General features: G+C 49.9%; 1 protein-coding gene across 1 annotated transcript in view; it reads right to left on the bottom strand.

Annotated features, from left to right (window-relative positions):
* The window catches only part of PDZD8 (PDZ domain containing 8), a 108,858-nt gene that overhangs the window by 5,818 nt on the left and 77,779 nt on the right, over positions 1 to 25,261 (bottom strand). The window lies entirely within an intron of this gene.

Raw genomic sequence — 25,261 nt, 5'->3', positions numbered from 1 at the left:
GGCGAGAGCAGGGCACGGGGAGAGGACGTGCGGGCGAGGGCAGGGCACGGGGAGAGGACGTGCGGGAGAGGGCGTGCTGGCGAGGGCAGGGCACAGGGAGAGGGCGTGCGGGCGAGGGCAGGGCACGGGGAGAGGGCGTGCGGGGGTCGCCTTAGCAGCAATATAATAGGCTTCCTGCTAAAGGGGTTGTATTAATTCCAGATGACTGCTATTGGTTGGCTATGATGGCATAGAGCAAGGCACACATGGCGGCATCAGGCACATGAATTACAAGCATTTTGTATAAACCAAAGTTTCCCAAACTCACCATTACAGTCCAGGTTTAAGGATAGCCATGCTTGAGCACAGGTGACTTAATTAGTACCTCAGTCAATTGATTTAACCATCAGGACAAGCCTTAAAACCTGGACAGCAATTTCGGAGTTTGGGAAACTCTGCCATAAACCATTTGTGCCGATGACCGGGTGACAATGGAGAGAATTACAGGAATGGTATGGCGCGCCCAACGGGCCTTATTGCCTGGCGATGGTTTATATCACACGCGGATGCATATAATGTATGTAGATGCAGGTGTAACCCTAAGGCGCTGTATACTGTAGTGTAGCCGGTGTAACCCTAAGGCGCTGTATACTGTAGTGTAGCCGGTGTAACCCTAAGGCGCTGTATACTGTAGTGTAGCCGGTGTAACCCTAATGCGCTGTATACTGTAGTGCAGCCGGTGTAACCCTAAGGCGCTGTATACTGTAGTGCAGCCGGTGTAACCCTAAGGCGCTGTATACTGTAGTGCAGCCGGTGTAACCCTAAGGCGCTGTATACTGTAGTGTATCCGGTCTAACCCTAAGGCGCTGTATACTGTAGTGTAGCCGGTATAACCCTAAGGCGCTGTATACTGTAGTGTAGCCGGTATAACCCTAAGGCGCTGTATACTGTAGTGTAGCCGGTATAACCCTAAGGCGCTGTATACTGTAGTGCAGCCGGTATAACCCTAAGGCGCTGTATACTGTAGTGCAGCCGGTATAACCCTAAGGTGCTGTATACTGTAGTGTAGCCGGTATAACCCTAAGGCGCTGTATACTGTAGTGTAGCCGGTATAACCCTAAGGCGCTGTATACTGTAGTGTAGCCGGTATAACCCTAAGGCGCTGTATACTGTAGTGTAGCCGGTATAACCCTAAGGCGCTGTATACTGTAGTGTAGCCGGTATAACCCTAAGGCGCTGTATACTGTAGTGTAGCCGGTTCCTGCCATAAGTCACGGACTGTGCAGGTGGCGCAATTCTGGGACTGATCTCCAACCTGAGAGACCGCGATGACATCACACATTAGTACGCACAATACATATTATTAATGAATGATCCCTATTCCTCCATTCTATAAGGGAGCTGTATGCTCAGAGACAAGTTATTAGCTGTAGGATTACCGCTATGCAGACACTTACTGCTGGTTACAGGCAGACGCCATTAGCGGACGGCAGGAGAACGCACCGTGTACCTGCAAACGCTACTCAGATAAACGCATGAAGCGCAGGAACAATGGTTCCTTATCAGGAGTGCAGGTAGATGGTATAAGGGAAAGGCGCAATGCTGATAGACCGGATGCAGTAAAGTCTTCTTTCGTTGCCAGCGGGCGGCTGTGATTGAGCCCCTTACACTAACAATAACTGTGGTGACACCTCACAGGGCATTTACCGGTCACTTCTTACTACGTCACTGCACAGACATGACGCGGCTCACACGGGGTGTAATAATAATCATTATAAGAATAAGCCTCGGAACGTCATTTCTCCCAGGATAATGCGCTTTGTATTCTCAGAAAGCTGAGGGGGGCAGAGATTCCCGGAAACACACATCCACCCAACCAGTATCTGCCCAGCCCCGCCACCGACATTATAATTACCCCCCCGTACATTATATATATATATATGCAGAACACAGACCCCCGCCATAACTCTCCATAATACTAGTATCCAGGAGACACCTCATACCTCCTTAGCACAACACAAAGCGCGTCCTGCAGCTACACGGGGAACGTGCAATGATAATAAAATGTCACCAATTATACAGACACTTTAAATAAACCAATTACAGGAGCTGAATGAAGAGGCAGAAGACTCGGCTGGCAGCTGGCATTTAGCAGACCCCCTCCCCGCACAGCGTGACCCCCTCCCAAAGGCAGCAATTTCCTCAGCACCAGAGGCGCATCTCACAGTCTCATTACAGAGCCCCGGCCCCCTCCCACCCAAACACCAGAGCCTGCGGAGGATGGGCGCTCTTACCCGGGGCGAGGGGACAGATCAATAAGGGCAACAAATACGTGGGGTCAGCCAGAGTGTCTACAAACAATGCACTAATAAAATAACATGTGTCCCCAAGAGCTTACACTTTCAGGGGCACAGCCATTATGTGAGACATCAGGCAGGTGAGAGAGTCTGCACACAGAATAGACGGGTCAGTGTGTCAGAGCAATGAGCTGCAGGATAGTACACAGAACCTCTCCCTGTATACATGTCACATACACTGCTTATAGATAAAGGGCGCACGTTGCCGCCAGCCGAAGGAGCAGCAGAGCAGTGTCACTTCCAGTTAGGGCAAACTCCCAGCGCCCGGGCCCCAGGGCCACAATCAGACTAATAGTATCAGTCACCTGATTGGCATCTACGAGCTCTAACCCAATTACTTCTATTACAGGAAAATCACCGAACACAGAACATGGCACATCTGTACAGGGCACTACGTCACAGCCCGTACACAGCGCCAATCATACACACACAGCCGGCCAGTATTACACAGAGAGGAAGGTAGGAGTATGGCACATCTGTACATGGCACTACGTCACAGCGCCAATCACACACACACAGCCGGCCAGTATTACACAGAGAGGAAGGTAGGAGTATGGCACATCTGTACATGGCACTACGTCACAGCGCCAATCACACACACACAGCCGGCCAGTATTACACAGAGAGGAAGGTAGGAGTATGGCACATCTGTACATGGCACTACGTCACAGCCCGTACACAGCGCCAATCATACACACACAGCCGGCCAGTATTACACAGAGAGGAAGGTAGGAGTATGGCACATCTGTACATGGCACTACGTCACAGCGCCAATCACACACACACAGCCGGCCAGTATTACACAGAGAGGAAGGTAGGAGTATGGCACATCTGTACATGGCACTACGTCACAGCCCGTACACAGCGCCAATCATACACACACAGCCGGCCAGTATTACACAGAGAGGAAGGTAGGAGTATGGCACATCTGTACATGGCACTACGTCACAGCGCCAATCACACACACACAGCCGGCCAGTATTACACAGAGAGGAAGGTAGGAGTATGGCACATCTGTACATGGCACTACGTCACAGCGCCAATCACACACACACAGCCGGCCAGTATTACACAGAGAGGAAGGTAGGAGTATGGCACATCTGTACATGGCACTACGTCACAGCCCGTACACAGCGCCAATCATACACACACAGCCGGCCAGTATTACACAGAGAGGAAGGTAGGAGTATGGCACATCTGTACATGGCACTACGTCACAGCGCCAATCACACACACACAGCCGGCCAGTATTACACAGAGAGGAAGGTAGGAGTATGGCACATCTGTACATGGCACTACGTCACAGCGCCAATCACACACACACAGCCGGCCAGTATTACACAGAGAGGAAGGTAGGAGTATGGCACATCTGTACATGGCACTACGTCACAGCCCGTACACAGCGCCAATCATACACACACAGCCGGCCAGTATTACACAGAGAGGAAGGTAGGAGTATGGCACATCTGTACATGGCACTACGTCACAGCGCCAATCACACACACACAGCCGGCCAGTATTACACAGAGAGGAAGGTAGGAGTATGGCACATCTGTACATGGCACTACGTCACAGCCCGTACACAGCGCCAATCATACACACACAGCCGGCCAGTATTACACAGAGAGGAAGGTAGGAGTATGGCACATCTGTACATGGCACTACGTCACAGCCCGTACACAGCGCCAATCATACACACACAGCCGGCCAGTATTACACAGAGAGGAAGGTAGGAGTATGGCACATCTGTACATGGCACTACGTCACAGCCCATACACAGCGCCAATCATACACACACAGCCGGCCAGTATTACACAGAGAGGAAGGTAGGAGTATGGCACTTCTGTATATGGCACTACGTCACAGCCCGTACACAGCGCCAATCACACACACACAGCCGGCCAGTATTACACAGAGAGGAAGGTAGGAGTATGGCACATCTGTACATGGCACTACGTCACAGCCCGTACACAGCGCCAATCACACACACACACACAGCCGGCCAGTATTACACAGAGAGTAAGGTAGGAGTATAGCACATCTGTACAGGGCACTACGTCACAGCCCGTACACAGCGCCAATCACACACACAGCTGGCCAGTATTACACAGAGAGGAAGGTAGGAGTATAGCACATCTGTACAGGGCACTACGTCACAGCCCGTACACAGCGCCAATCACACACACAGCCGGCCAGTATTACACAGAGAGGAAGGTAGGAGTATGGCACATCTGTACAGGGCACTACGTCACAGCGCCAATCACACACACAGCCAGCCAGTATTACACAGAGAGGAAGGTAGGAGTATGGCACATCTGTACAGGGCACAACGTCACAGCCCGTACACAGCGCCAATCACACACACACAGCCGGCCAGTATTACACAGAGAGGAAGGTAGGAGTATGGCACATCTGTACAGGGCACTACGTCACAGCGCCAATCACACACACAGCCAGCCAGTATTACACAGAGAGGAAGGTAGGAGTATGGCACATCTGTACAGGGCACAACGTCACAGCCCGTACACAGCGCCAATCACACACACACAGCCGGCCAGTATTACACAGAGAGGAAGGTAGGAGTATGGCACATCTGTACAGGGCACTACGTCACAGCGCCAATCACACACACAGCCAGCCAGTATTACACAGAGAGGAAGGTAGGAGTATGGCACATCTGTACATGGCACTACGTCACAGCCCGTACACACCGCCAATCATACACACAGCCGGCCAGTATTACACAGAGAGGAAGGTAGGAGTATGGCACATCTGTATATGGCACTACGTCACAGCGCCAATCACACACACACAGCCGGCCAGTATTACACAGAGAGGAAGGTAGGAGTATGGCACATCTGTACATGGCACTACGTCACAGCCCGTACACAGCGCCAATCACACACACACACAGCCGGCCAGTATTACACAGAGAGTAAGGTAGGAGTATAGCACATCTGTACATGGCACTACGTCACAGCGCCAATCACACACACACAGCCGGCCAGTATTACACAGAGAGGAAGGTAGGAGTATGGCACATCTGTACATGGCACTACGTCACAGCGCCAATCACACACACACAGCCGGCCAGTATTACACAGAGAGGAAGGTAGGAGTATGGCACATCTGTACAGGGCACAACGTCACAGCGCCAATCACACACACACAGCCGGCCAGTATTACACAGAGAGGAAGGTAGGAGTATGGCACATCTGTACATGGCACTACGTCTCGGCCCGTACACAGCGCCAATCATACACACACAGCCGGCCAGTATTACACAGAGAGGAAGGTAGGAGTATGGCACATCTGTACAGGGCACAACGTCACAGCCCGTACACAGCGCCAATCATACACACACAGCCGGCCAGTATTACACAGAGAGGAAGGTAGGAGTATGGCACATCTGTACATGGCACTACGTCTCGGCCCGTACACAGCGCCAATCATACACACACAGCGAGGAAGGTAGGAGTATGGCACATCTGTACATGGCACTACGTCACAGCGCTAATCACACACACACAGCCGGCCAGTATTACACAGAGAGGAAGGTAGGAGTATGGCACATCTGTACAGGGCACAACGTCACAGCCCGTACACAGCGCCAATCACACACACACAGCCGGCCAGTATTACACAGAGAGGAAGGTAGGAGTATGGCACATCTGTACATGGCACTACGTCTCGGCCCGTACACAGCGCCAATCATACACACACAGCGAGGAAGGTAGGAGTATGGCACATCTGTACATGGCACTACGTCACAGCGCCAATCACACACACACAGCCGGCCAGTATTACACAGAGAGGAAGGTAGGAGTATGGCACATCTGTACATGGCACTACGTCACAGCCCGTACACAGCGCCAATCACACACACAGCCGGCCAGTATTACACAGAGAGGAAGGTAGGAGTATGGCACATCTGTACATGGCACTACGTCACAGCCCGTACACAGCGCCAATCATACACACACAGCCGGCCAGTATTACACAGAGAGGAAGGTAGGAGTATGGCACATCTGTATATGGCACTACGTCACAGCCCGTACACAGCGCCAATCATACACACACAGCCGGCCAGTATTACACAGAGAGGAAGGTAGGAGTATGGCACATCTGTATATGGCACTACGTCACAGCCCGTACACAGCGCCAATCATACACACACAGCCGGCCAGTATTACACAGAGAGGAATGTAGGAGTATGGCACATCTGTACAGGGCACTACAGCCTGTGACGAGTACGCAGAGGACAGACGTGCATTACACCTGTGACTGGCGTGAGGAGCATACAGAGGGTTACACCTGTGATATATGTGATTAGAGAGGAAAGCCTGGAGAGCTGGTCGGTTACAGAACAGACGAGAGGCAGCGTTCTGTGTGTGTGACCAAGTGGCAGAGCTGATCATTTATCCTGGGAAGAGACAGCGTGTTTACATCTCTGTGTTTCCTCCAATTGTCGGCTTATTGGAAAAGAAATAATAAGTTTTGTTGGCTGTAATATAACTGTATTACGTTATTGATTTCCAATACTGCCAGCAGAAGAAATGTGCGTTTATTGTGCAGCTGTCGTCTGCGTAACCATTCCCGTCTCACCGGCCTGTAATTACCGGACAATCTCTGCTCCTGCGCTTATGTTAGGTCACAGAGAGCCCCCATGTCTGACGCACTCATCTCACAAGTTGTGCAGCTGGTTAACTCTTCCATAACCAACAAGTAGATCTCACTCCACCTATCCTGACCGTCGGCTGTAAGGCCCGCACTTCAAATCCCGACGCCGGCAGACCAGTAGCAGTGGAAATCCCGACAGGGGATTTAGGTGAGTATCACTAATCCTACCCCCCAGCACCCAACCCTCCCGTAGGGGTGCCTAACCCTAACCTCCCCCACCAAATGCCTAAACCTAACCCCACCCCCCCACCAAGTGCCTAAACCTAACCCCGCCCCCATTCCCCCCCACCAAGTGCCTAAACCTAACCCCGCCCCCATTCCCCCCACCAAGTGCCTAAACCTAACCCCGCCCCCATTCCCCCCACCAAGTGCCTAAACCTAACCCCGCCCCCATTCCCCCCCACCAAGTGCCTAATCCTAACCCCCCTTCCCCACAGCCTAACCCCAAGTCCCCCACGGGAGCCCCTACCCTACCCCCTTCCCCTGCGACTGTACACGCCCGCCGCCCGGCTTACCTTCGATCGGTATACCTGGTATAATGAAAGGGCGTCGGGATTTGACAGTCGGGAAGCCGGCGGTCGGAATTTCGAACGTCAGCTTCCTGACTGCATCCCCTCAGTAGGATGAAGACGATTAACGCTCTATAGCCCAGAAGGAAGCAAATAACAACTAGGAGACTGCGTAGGGTACTGACGGCTCCACACTGCTGAGGTCTCCTTATCCGCCATGTAAGGGCGACCGTCCAGACAGGACGCAGCTCTCCCATGTAAGGGTGACCGGCCAGACAGGACGCAGCTCTGCCATGTAAGGGTGACCGGCCAGACAGGACGCAGCTCTACCATGTTAGGGTGACCGACCAGACAGGAGGCAGCTCTGCCATGTAAGGGTGACCGGCCAGACAGGACGCAGCTCTCCCATGTAAGGGTGACCGGCCAGACAGGACGCAGCTCTGCCATGTTAGGGTGACCGACCAGACAGGACGCAGCTCTGCCATGTAAGGGTGACCGGCCAGACAGGACGCAGCTCTGTCATGTAAGGGTGACCGGCCAGACAGGACGCAGCTCTGTCATGTAAGGGTGACCGGCCAGACAGGACGCAGCTCTACCATGTTAGGGTGACCGACCAGACAGGACGCAGCTCTACCATGTAAGGGTGACCGGCCAGACAGGACGCAGCTCTACCATGTAAGGGTGACCGGCCAGACAGGACGCAGCTCTCCCATGTAAGGGTGACCGGCCAGACAGGACGCAGCTCTGCCATGTAAGGGTGACCGGCCAGACAGGACGCAGCTCTACCATGTTAGGGTGACCGACCAGACAGGAGGCAGCTCTGCCATGTAAGGGTGACCGGCCAGACAGGACGCAGCTCTCCCATGTAAGGGTGACCGGCCAGACAGGACGCAGCTCTGCCATGTAAGGGTGACCGGCCAGACAGGACGCAGCTCTACCATGTTAGGGTGACCGACCAGACAGGACGCAGCTCTGCCATGTAAGGGTGACCGGCCAGACAGGACGCAGCTCTGCCATGTAAGGGTGACCGGCCAGACAGGACGCAGCTCTACCATGTTAGGGTGACCGACCAGACAGGACGCAGCTCTACCATGTAAGGGTGACCGGCCAGACAGGACGCAGCTCTACCATGTAAGGGTGACCGGCCAGACAGGACGCAAATCTACCATGTAAGGGTGACCGGCCAGACAGGACGCAGCTCTACCATGTAAGGGTGACCGGCCAGGCAGGACGCAGCTCTACCATGTAAGGGTGACCGGCCAGGCAGGAAGCAGCTCTACCATGTAAGGGTGACCGACCAGACAGGACGCAGCTCTACCATGTTAGGGTGACCGGCAAGAAAGGACGCAGCTCTGCCATGTAAGGGTGACCGGCCAGACAGGACGCAGCTCTGCCATGTAAGGGTGACCGGCCAGACAGGACGCAGCTCTGCCCTGTAAGGGTGACCGACCAGACAGGACGCAGCTCTGCCCTGTAAGGGTGACCGGCAAGAAAGGACGCAGCTCTGCCATGTAAGGGTGACCGGCCAGGCAGGACGCAGCTCTGCCATGTAAGGGTGACCGGCCAGGCAGGACGCAGCTCTGTCATGTAAGAGTGACCGGCCAGGCAGGACGCAGCTCAACCATGTAAGGGTGACCGGCCAGACAGGACGCAGCTCTGCCATGTAAGGGTGACCGGCCAGACAGGACGCAGCTCTGCAATGTAAGAGTGACCGGCCAGACAGGACGCAGCTCTGCCTCAAGCTCTGATAGAGCCAAAAGCACTCCAGGGCTTGCGGCAACGAGACCATACCACAAGGGTCTCGTCGCAAGCCCGATGGTTGCGATGGTCTTCACCATCGCGACCATCTTTTAGGCCGCTCGCTATAGCTGTGGGTGGTTACACACAGCTATACGAGCGGCCAGGAGGCCGCTCTAAAATTCAGAGGGACGGCCCTGATTCAGAGCGAGCGCTCTGTCATAGCGTCCGGCTCTGAATCGGGGCCTAGGACCACAGAGGACACGGATATCTATGAATGACCAAATCCAGACAAGTCAATGACAGGACACGGCTCAGCCATGTAAGAGTGACAGAACATGGGACACGCACAGTGACTGACAATTTTGCCTGTGTGTAAAGCGGAGCCTGTGGGTGAGGACAGAGCAGCAAGTGCAATGGATACGTGTAACATCATTATACAGCACATAATAAGCCTGACACGCACTGGAGAACATGCATATAATTACACAGAGATCAAACAGACATGGCCCCCGGCAGAGGAATATTCATATCACTAATTAGCAGATTACGTCCTCTCAGAGCTGCGTCTGCAGCAATAAAATTACCAGGACAGATTCTAATTAAGATAAGAAAATGGGACAGTGATAGCAGAACACAGTCATGTGACAAGAGGGTGGAGCCTGGTCAGCCTCCGGCCACACCCACCACGGGGGGCACATTGCTCGCTGATTTATAATTAGGAGCCACAATTCATCTTTATTACATCTGTCCGACAGTATCTGCAGCACACTGTGTACACAACGCTCCGTATATCGCTGACCAGGCACAATACACACAGCAGCACAGAGTATCTGCAGCACACTGTGTACACAACGCTCCGTATATCGCTGACCAGGCACAATACACACAGCAGCACAGAGTATCTTCAGCACACTGTGTACACAACGCTCCGTATATCACTGACCAGGCACAGTACACACAGCAGCACAGAGTATCTTCAGCACACTGTGTACACAACACTCCGTATATCACTGACCAGGCACAATACACACAGCAGCACAGAGTATCTGCAGCACACTGTGTACACAACGCTCCATATATCGCTGACCAGGCACAATACACACAGCAGCACAGAGTATCTGCAGCACACTGTGTACACAACGCTCCGTATATCGCTGACCAGGCACAATACACACAGCAGTACAGAGTATCTGCAGCACACTGTGTACACAACGCTCCGTATATCGCTGACCAGGCACAGTACACACAGCAGATGCAGAGGGGGGTCACACTACCCCGAGTCACCCACATCCCCGACACATTCTCTATATACAGTGGGTAGTGACAGAACAGCCAGCAGCAACTCAGGTCATCACAATGTGCACAGCAGCACAGAGTATATCAGGACATGCTTCATTTTATTTAAAACTTGCAAAATAAAACATAACTAAATACATAAAATAGAATAAATATACATAACCAAAAATCCATAGGGAAACATAATATTAAATCATATTAAATGCCCACAAAAAGAAAATACAAACTGAACCTACCACCTACAGATGGGTCCACATACATCTAGCCTCCTGGCACATTACACAGCCATTCTAGTGGCGCAATGCCATGGCGTGACTCAGTAGCACAGAGCGTCTTTTCATGCTTATTTTTTACCTTCAAATGCATCTTATTCGCATAACGATGTGAATAGCTAGCACATGCAGCTTTATATGGAGCCTGCCTATATTCTGTGTGTGACTGCGGGTGTATTTGCATGCCTATATTCTGTGTGTGTGACTGCGGGTGTATCTGCATGCCTATATTCTGTGTCTGTGTGACTGTGGGTGTATCTGCATGCCTATATTCTGTGTGTGTGACTGCGGGTGTATCTGCATGCCTATATTCTGTGTGTGACTGCGGGTGTATCTGCATGCCTATGTTCTCTGTGCATCTGCGGGTGTATCTGCATGCCTATATTCTGCCTATATTCTGTGTGTGACTGCGGGTGTATCTGCATGCCTATATTCTGTGTGTATGACTGCGGGTGTATTTGCATGCCTATATTCTGTGTGTGAATGCGGGTGTATCTGCATGACTATATTCTGTGTGTGACTGCGGGTGTATCTGCATGCCTATATTCTGTGTGTGTGACTGCGGGTGTATCTGCATGCCTATATTCTGTGTGTGTGACTGCGGGTGTATCTGCATGCCTATATTCTGTGTGTGACTGCGGGTGTATCTGCATGCCTATATTCTGTGTGTGACTGCGGGTGTATCTGCATGCCTATGTTCTCTGTGCATCTGCGGGTGTATCTGCATGCCTATATTCTGCCTATATTCTGTGTGTGACTGCGGGTGTATCTGCATGCCTATATTCTGTGTGTATGACTGCGGGTGTATTTGCATGCCTATATTCTGTGTGTGACTGCGGGTGTATCTGCATGCCTATATTCTGTGTGTGACTGCGGGTGTATCTGCATGCCTATATTCTGTGTGTGTGACTGCAAGGTGTATCTGCATGCCTATATTCTGTGTGTGTGACTGCAAGGTGCATCTGCATGCCTATATTCTGTGTGTGAGACTGCGGGTGTATCTGCATGCCTATATTCTGTGTGTGTGACTGCGGGTGTATCTGCATGCCTATATTCTGTGTGTGACTGCGGGTGTATCTGCATGCCTATATTCTGTGTGTGTGACTGCGGGTGTATCTGCATGCCTATATTCTGTGTGAGACTGCGGGTGTATCTGCATGCCTATATTCTGTGTGTGTGACTGCGGGTGTATCTGCATGCCTATGTTCTCTGTGCGTCTGCGGGTGTATCTGCATGCCTATATTCTGTGTGTGTGAATGCGGCTGTATCTGCATGCCTGTATTGTGTGTGACTGCGGCTGTATCTGCATGCCTATATTCTGTGTGTGTGTGTGACTGCGGCTGTATCTGCATGCCTATATTCTGTGTGTGTGACTGCGGCTGTATCTGCATGCCTATATTCTGTGTGTGTGACTGCGGCTGTATCTGCATGCCTATATTCTGTGTGTGTGACTGCGGCTGTATCTGCATGCCTATATTCTGTGTGTGTGACTGCGGCTGTATTTGCATGCCTGTATTCTATGTGTGTGACTGCGGCTGTATCTGCATGTAAAATGCTATCTATTCGCATCGTTGTGCGAATAAGATGCATTTGATGGTAAACAGACGCACGAAAGACGCTCAGCGCTACAGAGTCACAGTGAGCTGATGCATTGTGTGTGGCGGGTAGATGTATCTGGGCGCATATGTATATACAGTCCACTCCCTCCATGGGAAAACTAAGCAAGGATTTGAAGACTCCCCTAAACTATCTACATCATACACTAACCTACCATTACCCTTCACCACTATCTAACAACACTAACCTACCATTACCCTTCACCACTATCTAACAACACTAACCTACCATTACCCTTCACCACTATCTAACACTAACCTACCATTACCCTTCACCACTATCTAACAACACTAACCTACCATTACCCTTCACCACTATCTAACACATACAGGTAGATGTATAGAAACCTTTCCATCAAAAACAACATCAAACAGCTATGGGGGGAGTGAAAGCAGAAAAAGAACCATAGCTGGACATAGAAAAGACTGTCTACCTCCCACTTAAGGGGGCTTCAACTGGCCCCACCAACGAGACCAGCCGACAGCATCCAGCCTTTTCTTATCCAGATCCATCATTCTCTTCACCTCTTGTAGAATTAAACCCACCACCTCTTCACAAGGGAGGACCTTTCTCCTTATGGTAACATGAGATTGTACATTCCACGTGTGAAATCTATCCGCTAAACTAATACCCCTTTCAGACATACCGTGATTCCCGGGAATTTAGCCTGCCTTGGCCAAACTCCTGGGATGTCGCCTATGTCTGAAAGGCACCTACCCAGGAACATGTTCCAACCCTCCAATCGACCAGGGAATTTATCAGGACTTAAGTCCCGGGAAATAACCTTGCTCATGTCTGAATGGTGCTACCTGGGAATTTACTAACGGACTTCACCAAACAGCTCCTGATTGGACGGCCACAGCAGCCTGCTGCATGGTGATGACATCATCAGCCAGACAGAGACAGAAGACACGCCGGACATATTGCACATATTGCAACAAAACTGCGATCTGAAATTGGTGAGGAGAGGGGACAGGAGAGGGGTGACAATAAAGGTCTTTATTAAATAAAACTTTGTTTTGAAAACACAAATGTTGTGTCATCATTTTTTTGAAGTTACACCGTTGAATTAATGTTGCATGACCTCATCAATGTGTGCCAGAAAGCGTCGACTTTAAATGAGAAAGCTGATTTTCTGTGTAGAAAACAAACACCGGCTTATGTCTGAAAGGGGTCTACCCGGGAATTTCCCAGGTAGAAGCTGTAGTGTCAAAGGGGGGTCTCTACCATATACCCGGGAATTTGCACAGGAGAAATTCCCGGGTCTGAGCAGGAAATTATATAACTAAGTAAATCATGTTCAAATTAAATACACCATACCTTGTGACTGCCCCATAAGCCCACTCAGGGTAACAGACCCGAAAGGTGTGGGGATACCACCTCAAACTTTTACATTAAAAGGACGTTCAAGCAGGAAATAAATGGTCCATAGTCTCCTCCACCCCTGAGACATTCCTCCCGCGGGCGACCACGGTCATGGGCACTCTGCCACCTGAGGTTCCCTCCAACATAAAGCTTTCCATGAAAAGAGAGCCAGGTGATATCTTTAAACTTCTGTGGTATCCTCTGAGAATTTACCAGAGTTAACCCGGCCGAAGAAACAGTCTGGACAGTCCCTCAGTGACAGCGGGACATGGAAGTGGGTCTGCAAAATTATTTTCCCCAATTCCCTTCTGGAAAAACTTTTGACTTCACCCACTTCCACACCATATTGCCTTATCACCCTTCAAGCTCTGGATGACGTAGATCGGGAGGTAACCATGCCGAATCCGAAGCTTCTCACTAGGCTTCCCTCTATCCACAAACTGAGGAAGGGAGACAACCACAATCTGAATCCCTCTGCCCAGCGAGGGGAATCATCTAAAAACATACTCCCAACGTTCAGTTTTAAAAAAAGCTGTTACAAAAAAAAGACAGGATTTACCATGCCTAAACCCCCATCTTTCCTCGGTCTGTGGGTTATGCCCCTCTTGACTACTTTGATCCTATTCCCCCACAACAGCAGGAAGAACAAGGAATTCAATCTGGACCGCATAGTTTGAGGCAGAATGCACACAAAACTAACATAAAAAAAATAGGAATCAGGTAAGGTTTGCACAGGTCAACCTTTTCCCTCAAAGACAACTTCCATTTTTTCCTGGCCACATCCTCCAGCTTTTTATCCCAATTTAGGGAGGCATAATCACCATGGTGCCTAGAATTTTGCTTTGCTGACTAACCTGAGGGAAGCTCTCCGGAAGGCAGAACTCATAACCTTACTCCCCCATCCAGAAAACGTCATACCTCTCACGATTTTCCCTGGAGCATCAGGCCCCAGAGTATTCACAGATGAGGTGTTCCACATCACGAGCCTCTGCCTGTGGAGACAGAACCATTGTGACATCATCTGCATAGGCCACCACCTTCAGCGGGGACTCCAGGCCCAGCTGCACCCCCCCACAATTCCACTCACTCTCTACCCTTCTGATGAGGGGATCGATTGCGAAAACATATAGGAGGGGGCTCAGTGGACAACCCTGACGGACACCAGAGCCCATGCCACATGAGGGACCCACCCATTCATTCACAAGTGGGAGCTTTCGGCCTGACGATAAAGAGCCTGCAACCAATTCACCACCCACTCTGGAAGACCATATAATTTCAGTAGGGCCCAAAAGGTACTCATGGTTTACATGGTCAAAGGCCTTAGACTGATCAAATGCCAGAAGGTACTTTACCCACTTTTCAGCCCTGTACCGCTCAATGGCCTCCCGGACACCAAGAACAGCACTAAAAGTGCTAAAAACCTTCACTGTGCAGTGATGAGAAGGTGAACGCAACAACTCAGAAAATTCCGATAGTCTATTAAACAGTACTTTTGCCAGAATCTTCCAGTCCGTGTTGAGAGCTATGGGGTGCCAGTTCTCAATACAAGATGGGTCCTTTCCTTTGGACAGTAAAATAAGAGCAGATAACCTCATGGATGGAGGGAGAATTCCCTCATCCAGGCTCTCATTAAACACTTCCACTAGGCCGGGGAATTAGAAATTATGAAAAGGTCTTATAAAACTCAGATATTAACAAATCTGGCTCTAGTGACTTTTTGGGGTTTGACCATTCCATCGCTTTCCTAACTTCCTCCGCCGATATGTCACTCTCCAAAGAGTCAAGAGAGACAACCTGAGGATCCAGACCTGCTGTCCCCCTCAGAAATTCTTCCATCGTCTCCCTGACAAGTGAGTGTTCAGACAAAAGATCTGAATATTAGGACACAATTACATCCAGAATGCCCTTCCTATCAATACGAAGAACACCCTGTCCGTTTATCAGTCCTCTGATCTGTTTGGCATTGACTGACCACCTACAATTCTGGTAAGGATCCGGTGAGTGGTATGTTCCGTAATCCCTCTCCAGAACCAAGGATGCCAGCCTGTTATACTGAAAATCCATTCATCTTTCTCAGGTAATGGTAGGCATTCTGCTTTGGTAAGTTTTTCTTAGCTATGAGCTCACGGAAAAACTTATGGATTCTCATTTTTATCACCTCCGTCCACTCGGATCTACTCCAACCAGCCTCCAGAACTTAAGTGTCTCCTGAGATTGAAAGAAGACAGTCTCTTCCTCTAGAGGCTCCGAGTTCAAACGCCAAAGGCCCAGCCCTTTCTGAGGGGTTTCTGAAGTATTCAAAGTTATTGAGAGAAAACTGATCGGAGAACTCCACCTACCTCACCCCAGGTCTTAGAAGACTCCTTAATGAAAAGACCTATCTATTCTAGACTTAAAGCTACCACTAAAATAAGTGGAACCCTATTCACGTCCACCAGACCAGCCTGACTAACCATACTAACTAAAAAAAAGGAATCAGGGCCCAAAGGTTTCCCTGAACCTAACCTGTCCTTTGGCCTAACAACAGAATTAAAGTCACCACCAAAGATAACCTGCTGAGCCGTAAAAAGAAAAGTTTTAATCTCCATAAACAGACATTTCCTATCCCAGGACGTCTGTGGCCCATAAACCTTGATCAACCTTAGGTCCTGTCCCTTCATGGTCCTGTCCATATCCAAAATCATACATCTACCTGCTTGCAATTCTATAACCTTTTGCACAGTTACCATGTGAGTAAAAAGTACTGCCACTCCTCCATACGGCTTGGCTGCAAGAGACTAGTAAGAAGGACCCTTCCTCCACACGCGCTTTGCTTTGTGGAGGAAACATCAACCTCAAACGAGTTGAAAAAAATCAAAGGCCAACATACGAGCACATTCAGAAACTAAATAAACATTACTCGTGACACATTGTATTAGGATGGGGATCCATGTTTATAGGTCATAAAAAGCAAGACCTTGCTTACTTTTACTTTGTGCCAAGAAAACACAAAACCCAAAAAAAAAAAAACTCAACTCTGCACAAAAACCCCCTATGGGCCAGCACCCTCCACATTTGCGAGCGAAGTCACATCCTGTGTCCTTCCTGGGGTACCCCACCTCCTACTCCAGAAGGCCCAAGATCAGGAGGTTTTGAACAAACTGAATGACATGGCGCTCAGCCCTCACCAGGATCCCAAACCCCCAGCTGTTCCGTCCCACTTTCTCTCCAAGTCTTGAGTTTCCTCAACCACCTCACTCTCTCCCACCCCTTTTTGTGTATCCATCAATATTTATTCAAGCTGAGTCCCCATAGGATCCCACTCAAGACCCTCTACCTCCTCTCCTTTCGTTCTCCTTTTTTCCCTTCCTTCTCCTCCGCCTCCCATTATCTTCACCCTATTAACCACTCTTTGCCTTCTTATCCGCCCCAGTCACCAAAACCAATTCTCCACCATTCCTTATAATTTCCCCTTCATCGTCTGAAGAAAAAATGTCATACTTGTTACTTAACTTGCACCTCTTCCCCTTTTTCTTGTTTTCCCTCTTTACTTCCTGAAAAGGTGATTTCCCTCCCTCCTCTTACCTCTGCTCCTCCCTCCTCTTACCTCTGCTCCTCCCGAATTCATCCCTCCCTCCTCTTACCTCTGCTCCTCCCGAATTCATCCCTCCCTCCTCTTACCTCTGCTCCTCCCGAATTCATCCCTCCCTCCTCTTACCTCTGCTCCTCCCGAATTCATCCCTCCCTCCTCTTACCTCTGCTCCTCCCGAATTCATCCCTCCCTCCTCTTACCTCTGCTCCTCCCAAACTCATCCCTCCCCCCTCTTACCTCTGCTCCTCCCGAATTCATCCCTCCCTCCTCTTACCTCTGCTCCTCCCGAACTCATTCCTCCCTCCTCTTACCTCTGTTCCTCCCGAACTCATTCTAATCCTCCTCTTACCTCTGCTCCTCCCGAACTCATTCTAATCCTCCTCTTACCTCTGCTCCTCCCGAATTCATCCCTCCCTCCTCTTACCTCTGCTCCTCCCAAACTCATCCCTCCCCCCTCTTACCTCTGCTCCTCCCGAATTCATCCCTCCCTCCTCTTACCTCTGCTCCTCCCGAACTCATTCTAATCCTCCTCTCTTACATTCAGCCCGTTTCTCTCCCCCCTCTTCCTTCCTACCACTGGCCTCACCTCCTGCCCACTATTGTGACTGGCACATGGACATCTACTATACGGATGCCCGCCTTCCCAACACAGGTTACATTTCACCATCCCACATTCCCTAGACACATGACCAACCTTGTTACATAATGAACACTTACATTCACTGCTAAGGTGCCAAAAGTCACAACATTTGAAACACGTTCTTGGTTGGCCCTGGTAGAAGCACTGCACCCGGTTCCTTCCAATATATGCAGAGAATGGTATATGCCAAAACCCTTTATCTGAATGACACAGCTTCACCAGGGACTCCCACAGCCCCCCCTCCTTCCCCCAAGCCCCAAGTCCAAATTCATTTTAAGAAACATTCCTTTTGTAGGTACCTCCCTCCCCTCCCGATTTGAATTGTATCAGGTTTCCCCATTTACCTACCTACCTGCCAAACCAGAATTTTCCATACCAACATTATTTACATTAACATTTGAAACCCTTCTTCTTAGAAACCATATCTGCATAGGACATTTCCAAAGACCACTTGTTTGTTTGATTCTGATGGACCCACCATTCAGCCCCCTCCTCTTCTCACATCCTCCCCAATAAGCGTAGCCGCCACATACAGGTTCAATAACCTTTAACTGTTCCTCTGCCAACCCCGATTTGTCCAGCGCCCACATCCCTTGTGCCGATTGTTTCTTCTGCCAGCGTATCCCAGCGTCTCCCCAGTTGCAGGCACTTACCTATCCCTGTAGACCCATTTGAGGATTTCCCCAGCACCTCTTTAGGATGAGATAGATCTCCACCCTGAACACGGTCTCGCTTGCTTACGCCATTACTGCCACGTCAGCACCCGCTTCACAAACACCAGCGGCTCGTACTCACATCTATAAACTCCTGCACCGGCTGTGGCTGCACTGCTGTTATTTCCATCTGGCACGGCACCGCAACTCTTCTTTTTACTCTATCAAGGGTGGCCGCAATCGAAGACACTTCATCTCGTAAAGCAGGACGCTCCCACTTATAGCAAGAGTTCCTTTTCTTTTTCTGACGGATTTAGGGACAACTTTAAAACTTCCCTCTGCAGCTCTTCAAACATATCCTCTGCATACACGTCTTCCTCAATCTCCCCCTCGCTACCCGCAAGCGACTCCGCTTCACTGATGCCGACAGCTTCGATGCCAGCCGGACCCGCTCCCCCCCTGATGGGGCTGTCGCACCACCAGACTTGCACACTCGGGGGAGCACCCCGAGGCCGCACTAACCACCGTCTGCTGTCTTTCTTCAGCCCCATCTGCACAGGGTTCCAGGCTCTTCCCCACAGGAGTACATCCTTCCTGGGGAAGCTGTAGGGAAAGCCCCCTCTCCACTGCCAGGTCAGCAGCGTTTCCAGGAGCACCAAACAGCAGTCCAAGCACAGCGGCTCACTTGGACTCCTCCTCCTGGAACACACCTCTCCCTCACAGACCTGATGGGAGGAGGGGAATGGGGGCAGCAGGAAGCCACAGACTGAGAGTTATATAGTGGGAGGAGCAGGGTCCCCAGCAGCACAGAGTATATCAGGAGATGAGTGATGTCTCAGTGAGGACAGGGCTGCATGTGACAGGGGCAGTGACATGATGGGAGGAGGGGAATGGAGGCAGCAGGAAGCCACAGACTGAGAGTTATATAGTGGGAGGAGCAGGATTCTCAGCAGCACAGAGTATATCAGGAGATGAGTGATGTGTTAGTGAGGACAGGGCTGCATGTGACAGGGGCAGTGACATGATGTGAGGAGAGGAATGGAGGCAGCAGGAAGTCACAGACTGAGCCTTATTTAGTGGGAGGAGCAGGGTCCCCAGCAGCACAGAGTATATCAGGAGATGAGTGATGTGTCAGTGAGGACAGGGCTGCATGTGACAGGGGCAGTGACATGATGTGAGGAGAGGAATGGAGGCAGCAGGAAGTCACAGACTGAGCCTTATTTAGTGGGAGGAGCAGGGTCCCCAGCAGCACAGAGTATATCAGGAGATGAGTGATGTGTTAGTGAGGACAGGGCTGCATGTGACAGGGGCAGTGACATGATGTGAGGAGGGGAATGGAGGCAGCAGGAAGTCACAGACAGAGTTATATAATGGGAGGAGCAGGGTCCCCAGCAGCATAGAGTATATCAGGAGATGAGGGATGTGACAGTGAGGACAGCGCTGCATGTGACAGGGGCAGTGACATGATGTGAGGAGGGGAATGGAGGCAGCAGGAAGTCACAGACTGAGAGGTATATAGTGGGAGGAGCAGGGTCCCCAGCAGCACACAGAGTATATCAGGAGATGAGTGATGTGTCAGTGAGGACAGGGCTGCATGTGACAGGGGCAGTGACATGATGTGAGGAGGGGAATGGGGGCAGCAGGAAGTCACAGACTGAGAGTTATATAGTGGGAAGAGCAGGGTCCCCAGCAGCACAGAGAAGTGATTGTACACTGCGTCACACTGATGCAGGAATATAGTGGTGTGAAATGCATCCACTCAAGGTAATAAAGTTCATATGTTCAACTAAAGAGATAACTTTAGTAATAATTAGAAATTTTCAATAAAAATACAAGAAAGAAAATATAGAAGTTAAAATGGAAATTCTGCATATAGAAAAAAAAAAAAAAAAAAGGGGATTATTTGGATTATTTTACCCACTAAATATAACCTGTGATGTATGAGAGACATGTGAAGCGATGGAGAAGCAATGAGTACGTGTCAGTACGGGGGGCTATGTATGGATGTGAGGACAGCAGCTGCTCTCAGGCTACACCACAGGAGAGAATTATCCCTATGTATGATAACCCAGGAATCGCAGTGTCAAGATCCATCTCATCTGCCGGAGTCACAGCCAACGACCGTGAGATATGAGGGGAATACGGCGAAACTATCTGACCGGAAATACTCAGAATAACGCAACGTTTACATAGAGCTGTCATATGGCTTACTCATCACAGGCCAACAGAAAATATATCTATCTCTATCTGTGGTTGAAGACCGGCACTCCAATTTTAAAGCGATAACATGCCCAGGTGCACTCCCAGAGATAACTCCAGATAACGTAGGTATGAAACGGGATGCACTCCGGGACTCAGCAAAAAATAATACAGACAACCAGTCAAGTGGGGAAGGGGCAACGTTTCAGAGCCCTTTTATCATAAAGTCTTGATAAAAGAGCTAAGGGCTCTGAAACGTTGCCCCTTCCCCACTTGACTGGTTGTCTGTATTATTTTTTGCTGAGTCCCGGAGTGCATCCCGTTTCATATCTACGAGATATATATATATATATATATATATATATATATATATATATATATATATATATATATATATATATATATATATATATATATACATACACACATATACACACTGCTGTGATACTATACCCGCACCCCGTCACCATACACCGCTGTGTTACTATTCCCCGCACCCCGTCCCCATACACCGCTGTGTTACTATTCCCCGCACCCCGTCACCATACACCGCTGTGTTACTATTCCCCGCACCCCGTCACCATACACCGCTGTGTTACTATTCCCCGCACCCCGTCACCATACACCGCTGTGTTACTATTCCCCGCACCCCGTCACCATACACCGCTGTGATACTATACCCGCACCCCGTCACCATACACCGCTGTGTTACTATTCCCCGCACCCCGTCACCATACACCGCTGTGTTACTATTCCCCGCACCCCGTCACCATACACCGCTGTGTTACTATTCCCCGCACCCCGTCACCATACACCGCTGTGTTACTATTCCCCGCACCCCGTCACCATACACCACTGTGTTACTATTCCCCGCACCCCGTCACCATACACCGCTGTGTTACTATTCCCCGCACCCCGTCACCATACACCGCTGTGTTACTATTCCCTGCACCCCGTCACCATACACCGCTGTGTTACTATTCCCCGCACCCCGTCACCATACACCGCTGTGTTACTATTCCCCGCACCCCGTCACCATACACCGCTGTGTTACTATTCCCCGCACCCCGTCACCATACACGGCTGTGTTACTATTCCCCGCACCCCATCACCATACACCGCTGTGTTACTATACCCCGCACCCCGTCACCATACACCGCTGTGTTACTATTCCCCGCACCCCGTCACCATACACCGCTGTGTTACTATTCCCCGCACCCCGTCACCATACACCGCTGTGTTACTATTCCCCGCACCCCGTCACCATACACCGCTGTGTTACTATTCCCTGCACCCCGTCACCATACACCGCTGTGTTACTATTCCCTGCGCCCCATCACCATACACCGTTGTGTTACTATACCCCGCACCCCGTCACCATACACCGCTGTGTTACTATTCCCTGCACCCCGTCCCCATACACCACTGTGTTACTATTCCCTGCACCCCATCACCATACACCGCTGTGTTACTATTCCCTGCACCCCGTCACCATACACCTCTGTGTTACTACTCACTGCGCCCCGTCACCATACACCGCTGTGTTACTATTCCCTGCGCCCCGTCACCATACACCGCTGTGTTACTATTCCCTGCACCCCGTCACCATACACCACTGTGTTACTATTCCCTGCACCCCGTCACCATACACCGCTGTGTTACTATTCCCTGCGCCCCGTCACCATACACCTCTGGACATTGCTAATGTGATAAATGACTATACTAGCTGCAAACGTCTGGTTTTTAAAGGAATATCTACATAGGTATATAGAGGCCCATTTCCAGCAACCGTCACTCCAGTGTTCTAATGGTACATTGTGTTTGATAAGCTCGTTAGAAGACTAATGGATGATTAGAAAACCCTTGTGCAATTATGTTAGCACAGCTGAAAGCGGGTTTGCTCGTTAGAGAAGCTATAAAACTGGCCTTCCTTTGAGCTAGTTGAGTATCTGGAGTATCACATTTCTGGGTTCGATTATACTCTCCAAATGGCCAGAAAGAGAGAACTTTCATGTGAAACTCGGCAGTCTATTCTTGTTCTTAGAAATGAAGGCTATTTCATGCGAGAAATTGCCAAGAAACTGAACATTCCCTACAACGGTATGTACTACTCCCTTCAGAGAACAGCACAAGCAGGCTCTAACCAGAGTAGAAAGAGAAGTCGGAGGCCCCGATGCACAACTGTGCAAGAAGACAAGTACATTAGAGTCTCTAGTTTGAGAAATAGACGCCTCACAGGTCCTCAACTGGCAGCTTCATTAAATGGTACCCGCAAAACGCCAGTGTCAACGTCTACGTGAAGAGGCGACTCCGGGATGCTGGCCTTCTAGGCAGATTGGCAAAGAAAAAGCCATATCTGAGACTGGCCAATAACAGGAAAAGATTAATATGGTCAAAAGAACACAGACATTGGACAGAGGAAGATTGGAAAAAAGTGTTATGGACAGACAAATGGAAGTTTGAGGTGTTTGGATCACACAGAAGAACATTTGTGAGATGCAGAACAAGTGAAAAGATGCTGGAAGAGTGTCTGACGCCATCTGACAAGCATGGTGGAGGTATCTGGGGCTGGTAAAGTGGGAGATTTGTACAAGGTAAAAGGTATTGTGAATAAGGAAGGCTATCACTCCATTTTACAACGCCATGCCATACCCTGTGGACAGCGCTTTATTGGAGCCAATTTCCTCCTCCAACAGGACAATGACCCAAAGCACACCTCCAAATTATACAGGAACTATTTAGGGAAGAAGCAGGCAGCCGGTATTCTGTCTGTAATGGAGTGGCCAGCGCAGTCACCAGATCTCAACCCCATTGAGCGATTATGGGAGCTACGCAAGAAGTGTCCATCAAGCCAATCCAAGTTGTGGGAGGTGCTTCAGGAAGCGCGGGGCGACATTCCTTCAGATTACCTCAACAAAGTAACAGCTAGATGCCAAAGGTCTGCAATGCTGTCATTGCGCAAAAGGAGCATTATGTGACGAAATCATCATTTCTAACCTTGCCAATGTCGTGACGATATGTTCTATTCATTTTGCAGCTCATCTGATAAATAAAAGTCAGTTTTCATGTTAAACACGAAATTGTCTGGGTGACCCCAAACTTTTGAACGGTAGTGTACGTGTTGCTGATGTCACACACGCTGCGATGTGCAGGGTGATGACGTCGGACGCTGCTCGGACCAACCGCTGCATCAGCACAAGGGGTTATCGTTTTCTATATACATAATATATATATATATATATATATATATATATATAGATAGATAGATATAAAAATAAAAGTCTTTCTTTGTAATTGTGTTCCTAATGAATGTTGAAATATACTGAAACGTTGAGTAATGAAGTGTCCTGACCCGTTTGTATATTATATTTCTTGTGAGTGCCGCCATCCTCTGCATATTTGTGTTTTTATCTCTCTCTCTATCTATATCTCTATATACACAAACGCACTTCCCTGAATAAGTGTCAATAAGGTCCCAAAACATGGGAGAGAGTCTCCGATCTGTGCTCTATATACATATGGGCAGATAGGAGACTCTGGCGCTGAGGCAATGGGGGCATACTGCACCTTCCATGGCTATGGGGCTGATTCTGTAAATAATAGGTTTCCATCACTAATACTTCTATAGATGTGGGGAGGGGGTCTCAGAGAGGTCTCTGCATAGGGAACCCAGGATGCAGGATATTTGGAGAGTGAGATCTGCTCCCCGGGGAGGTTACGTCCTTTCTGCAAACACCGATTCCCAGCACATTTTATACAGTGACATTTCCACATAAAGTGCTGTTTGATCAGAACATTTTCTTCTGAAACACTTAAATGTCAAATTGTTCTACAAACACCACGTGGGTCACAGAACAGACTAATCCGCCCATAATGAGCAGCGCCAGAAAACCGCTCCAGCCAGCAGCGGGTGTATAACGCAGAGAATTAATGGGAGGGGGAGCGCCCCATGTACTCCAGCCACACACACACACACATTATATATATATATATATATATATATATAGCCAAAACTTTTACCAACCTTCCCAATGTGATGGGTGGCAGGTGAGGGTGAGAGTAGGTGGGATTAGGACAGTGTGGTTGAGTTGCAGTGATGGGTATGTAGGGGGAAAACACAACAACCAATGGTGGGGAGAAGCAACAGATCAGAGAGACATGTGAGAGGTGGGGAGGGGTAGGGCATGAGGGTGGAGAGACACATGGGGGGTAGGGCATGAGGCTGGAGACACATGGGGGGGTAGGGCATGAGGCTGGAGAGACACATGGGGGTAGGGCATGAGGCTGGAGAGACACATGGGGGGGTAGGGCATGAGGCTGGAGACACATGGGTGGGGTAGGGCATGAGGCTGGAGACACATGGGTGGGGTAGGGCATGAGGCT

Source organism: Taudactylus pleione, unplaced genomic scaffold (assembly GCF_031769625.1).
Source record: "Taudactylus pleione unplaced genomic scaffold, aTauple2 ptg000892l, whole genome shotgun sequence".
Classification (NCBI taxonomy): Eukaryota; Metazoa; Chordata; class Amphibia; order Anura; family Myobatrachidae; genus Taudactylus; species Taudactylus pleione.
This window is presented reverse-complemented; position numbering and strand designations above follow the sequence as displayed.